Here is a 5,164-nt window from a genome sequence, read left to right on the forward strand (position 1 = left end):
GGTTGCTTAACAAGTTGAAATCCTGTGGCATTCAAGGAAAAATACTGTCATGGGTAGAGGAAAGGCTGACAGGCAGAACGTAGTGATTGTGTATAAAAGGTGCCTTTTCCGTTTGGCTACCAGTGCCTAGTGGTGATCCGCAGGGGTCAGAATTAAGACTGCTACTTTTCACATTGTTTGTCAATTATTTGGATAATGGAATTGATGGCTTTGTGGTAAAGTTTGCGGATGATACGAAGATAAGTGGAGGAGAAGGTAGTGCTGAGGAGCCAATGCAATTGCACCAGCAATTGCCATTTTTTCAGTTACTGCTTCTACACAGCCGTCCCGCACCCCACCGCCGCCCCACGTAGCTCAGAGGGAGCGGAGAGAAAGGGGTAGTAGAAGGATATCTGGTCCCTGTACTGCAACCGCTGCAGTCAGGGGTTGAGCCGTAGAATAAAGTATGTTACAGTTCCTGGCAGTGAGCTCGTTCGTCCGCCCGCCAGCATTCAGAGTAATGTTGTTTTGCTAACCACTGATACCATTGCGTAAGTTTACTCCAATGGGCCAATATAACAACACTTCCACTACATGCTATCTCATCTGAAATCAATCGGCGACTTGAAGCCTCAATGTAAAATAGCACCCCGTAGACGTTTGACAATATGGTTAGCGTTTTATTCAGCTATTTATCAAATTATCTATCTATCCATTTATTTATTTATCTATTTATTTATTTATTTATTTATCTATCTATCTATCTATCTATCTATCTATCTATCTATCTATCTATCTATCTATCTATCTATCTATCTATCTATCTATCTATCTATCTATCAATTTATTTATTTATTCATTCATTCATTCATTCATTCATTCATTTATTTATTTATTTATTTATCTGTCTATTTATTTATTTATTTATTTATTCATTCATTCATTCATTCGTTCGTTCATTCATTCATTCATTCATTCATTCATTCATTTATTTATTTATCTATCTATCTGTCTGTCTGTCTGTCTGTCTGTCTGTCTATCTATCTATCTAGCTATCTATCTATCTATCTATCTATCTATCTATCTATCTATCTATCTATCTATCTGTCTATTTATTTATTTATTTATTTATTTTCCTGAAGACATGTTTGACTGGCGCTGAGATGAAAACATTCACCCTGAGCGATGTCTGCGTTCCGCCGCAAGTTCCAATTTTATAGAACTGGACCAATGTCCCTTCAGCGATTCAATGTTAGTGATAGCCTCGCCAGTTGTAATAGTCATCTAATAGTAATAGAATTTGACCTGCATTTGTCTCTGTTTATCCGACCCAGTACCTTTATTACACCGTTATTCACAGCTCTCGTGTACAACTTAGGCAGTTCCATATAACTTCTGGGCTTCGCTTCTGGAGCATCACCCGTTGATCTCTAGTTATTGAATTGACTCCCACCTGGCGCTGAGAATATGGGTTCGGTGTAACACTGAGATATTCCAAGAAGTAAGTGCGCTTCCAACTCGCTGGTGTGCTGTCAATGGCCCCATTTAAATTGAAACTATGGAAACATAGTTAAACATAAAAACGTAGTATCCCACTATGGAAACATATTTAAACATGCTTACGTTTTTATTAATAACAACATCTGAAGTTAAGGGAAAAAGGCAGGAGAATGTGTATAACAGGGGTAATTAATCCGCCATGACGGAATGATGAAACAGACGAAGTTGACTGAGTGGACTTTCCGAAGATCTTTTATTTTCTTCTGAATTTTGTCACAGCTTCTCTTTCATCCATAATCATCGGACTCTGCTTTGGACTTTATATTCTACTTGCCAACACCCATCTGTAAAGCAGCGTTCCCCGTTACAGCTGAACCTCTCGTGTGCAGGGTTTGTCAAATTTGTCATGATCGCCTCCCACCCAGTGGTGTCAGGATCAGTCCTATCTATAAACTTCTATTTCATCACTTCCCTACATGTGAGGACAGCGAGTCTTCCCAGCGTTCTCATTCACTCTTTTAACCTCCGTTACAGATTTCTGCTGATACGCGTCTAACGAGTTTTGATCTGTAGTTGTAACACTGCTTCTCTTTCCACAGAGGGCGCCACACCTGAGAAAACTGTAACAAGCTCGGACTCAATTCCGATTCCCAGAATCGGATGTGCGTTTGTGTTTATATAACTCTGTTCTTAAATCAGGCATTCATCTGTACTCAAAAACATCAAATTTCTTTGGGATGTGAAGTGGGTGATGCAAAGTTGTCAGGGTGGCCGAGCGGTCTAGGGAGCCAGACTCAGGGAATGAAAGTCCTTCATACAAATCCGAGGTTTCTGGTCTCCATCTGGGGGCGTGGGTTCGAATCCCACCCCTGACATTATTTGTCTTAAACATTCAACCGAGTTAATGCTATTACTGCGAAGCAAGCGTCGGTTGTTTGCGAGGATTAGGAAAACACGTAAGTAAGAAAAGATGATGTATTTGAGAAACTTGTAATACCCACCAATTTTAAGTTACGTGCGCTCTCCACCACCAATCATCCAATGAGAACTGGCTCATGGACCTCTACTTTTCCTTCTCCTGAACACCACAATCACTGCCTTGGTTTTGCCGACATTGAGTGAAGGGATGTTGTCATATCTTCTTTAAAATTATCTCTTCTTAGGTGAAATGTATCCCTGATGGTATAAGCCGTGTCTACCCTGGGATGGAGATAATCTCTGCCATGATTATCTATGTCATCTATGCCATACCTTTATCTATGTCTCTCAAAATCTGAGAAACATCTATCAGATTTTTGCTCACCCTCCGCTACTTCAGAGAAATCATCCCAAGCATGTCCAAGCTCGTTATCGCCCAAATAGTCCAATTCAGGAGGCATCTTGGTAAAGCTTTTCTGCCCTCTCGAAAGCCTCGTCAACCTTTCTATGACGGATGGCCTGAACTGTATGCACTACATGTTCCAGTGCCGTGCTGCTGTATTTTTTTTTTTTTAATTTGCCAAGCATGTCCGAAATGCAACGTCTATTTTAATGTCAAATCCCAGGATATCTGCCTGTTTGTATGTGTACTCTCACACCAGAGCAGTCATTCAGACTATGCTGAAATGCAGCTTTTTATGCTCAATATGAAGAGAGAACTGCAGGGCTGTCAGGGTGGCCGAGTGGTCTAAGGCGCTAGACTTAAGGCGAGAAAACCTCTTCCTTGTAAACCCGAGTGTTGGTATCCAACTGGAGGCGTAGTCTCGAATCTCACTCCTGACAACATCTGTGATTTAGACGCTCATAATTCAATCACTGTAATGTTTATTGCAGCGGTCAGTGTTTTGGGAGGATGGGAAAGACGCAAGAAAGAGAAAAAAATTGTTTTCGTTACATTAGGCAGCAGTACAAAGTGTCACATGACATCGGACTCGGGCTGCGGAGTTTGATGAGAAGGAGGCCTCGGTGAAGAGTGCTGTGCCACCTTCTCAACCGTGGCTATTGTTTGACACAACAACACCGGGGCCATTCAGACACTCTGCTGGTCTCTATATTGAAACGGCATTTTTACATTGTCGTTCTTAAGTGTACATCTGCCGCGGAGCTCCGTAACGTGCGTTTAACACCATTCTGGACTCGGGAATATCTGATGGATCATTGCGGTCTGGGTTTTATTCGCGTTCTGTGGTTTACTAGACCACTCTTCCTTTTTTTTTGCAATCCAGGTGTTTTAAGGCGGACAGCACGGAAAATAGCCTTCGGCCCAACTGGTTCAAAGTCCAAAGCAGAAAGTAAATTTGTCATGACAGTGTATATATACATATATCACCATGTAAACAACGAGATTCTCTTGCTCACGGGCATCCAAGAAACGCAATAACATCCACAATGGACCGCAATAACACGGCGGTCAAAAAATCAATATGTATTACACAACCTACAGTGCAACGTAAAATGAAATAATGGTGATCACAGCAATATTAATTGTTACTTTGTGTAATAATCCAGGGCGACTACGAAGCGCACTATAGGTTTTAGAGCTTAAAACCCTCTCTCAGACACAACGAAATTAATTTTACACCTTGACACAGGCTTGAACATGGTCCATGCGAATCTACCCACGTCTTTATCAGTAAAATCTTCTCCACAGTTGCAAAATGAAACACCGATCACTTCTCTGATCTAGAAGACTGTGTGTTCCATCTGCCACTGCTACGCCCGCTCTCCTACTCTGTCTAAGTTTCTGAGTAGCGACTCTTCTTCTTCTAGTTTCCCGTCACGTCATCGGCAGTCTGGATTAAAACGCCTTGAATCAACCGTTATTGCAAAAATCAAAGAAAGATGGAGGGCTTGTGTTACCAAACTTTCGATTTTATTATTGGGCAATTAATATTCGTTTGGGATTCAGGGTATAGATAAACAGGACTGTTCTTCCTGTTTAGGCCTGGAGGAGAATTCGGTAACGGGGTTTTCTTTGTCTTCCTTACTGGGAGCTCCTCTTCTCATTTTCTGTTCTCTGGGATAGACAGACAAGCTATTAGTCCTGTTGTTAAACATACATTAAATGTTTGATTTCAGTTTCGCAGGTTTGTTGACTTCAATAACTTTGTTCTCTCTAGTAATATCCATTTTAACTTTATTTTCAGCCATCAATTCTCGATACGGTTTTTCTAACATGGAAATATAAGGGAATAAAAACTTGTTTTTAGATTTGTTCATAGAGGATTGTTGAATGTCCTTTTCGCGTTTAAAGGATACATATGATATATCTAAAGCACAATTCTTTGAATACTTAGAAGTTAGGAATTTTTTACGTGATTTCTTACCGAATTATCAATTTTTCCATTGACCAAACATGACAGATGCTATTTTTCAGCTAAAACCATTTCAAAAAAGATTGACAGCTATTATATATAAACGCTTAATGAATACACGTATAATACCTGAATGATAGGGCTAAATGTGCTTGAGTATTGGATTTTCAGGACTTACTTTCAGTTGATCAATGGAATAAAATTTATTATTTAGTTAATAATAAATTAATTATCACCCGTCGTTCCTTCATTCAGTTCAAGGAAGTGCACAGGGCACGGATGTCAAAAGAAAAATGAGTGCATATTTTTTTCTCAAATAAATCACAACTGCGACAGATGCTTCTCCAACTCGTATGTTTTGGTATTGTATAAAGTTGTATAAAGTTAAATAG

At 40.0% G+C, this 5,164-nt stretch overlaps 1 non-coding gene across 1 annotated transcript; it reads left to right on the plus strand.

The window, feature by feature from the left end:
- Nucleotides 1–2,240: 2,240 nt before the first annotated feature.
- Nucleotides 2,241–2,354, plus strand: trnal-cag (transfer RNA leucine (anticodon CAG)). Its single transcript has 2 exons — nucleotides 2,241–2,278; nucleotides 2,320–2,354. It is a non-coding gene; the product is annotated as a tRNA-Leu (tRNA).
- The last annotated feature ends 2,810 nt before the right edge of the window (nucleotides 2,355–5,164 follow it).

The sequence above is a fragment of the Hypanus sabinus genome, unplaced genomic scaffold, assembly GCF_030144855.1.
Source record: "Hypanus sabinus isolate sHypSab1 unplaced genomic scaffold, sHypSab1.hap1 scaffold_569, whole genome shotgun sequence".
NCBI classification, from domain to species: Eukaryota; Metazoa; Chordata; class Chondrichthyes; order Myliobatiformes; family Dasyatidae; genus Hypanus; species Hypanus sabinus.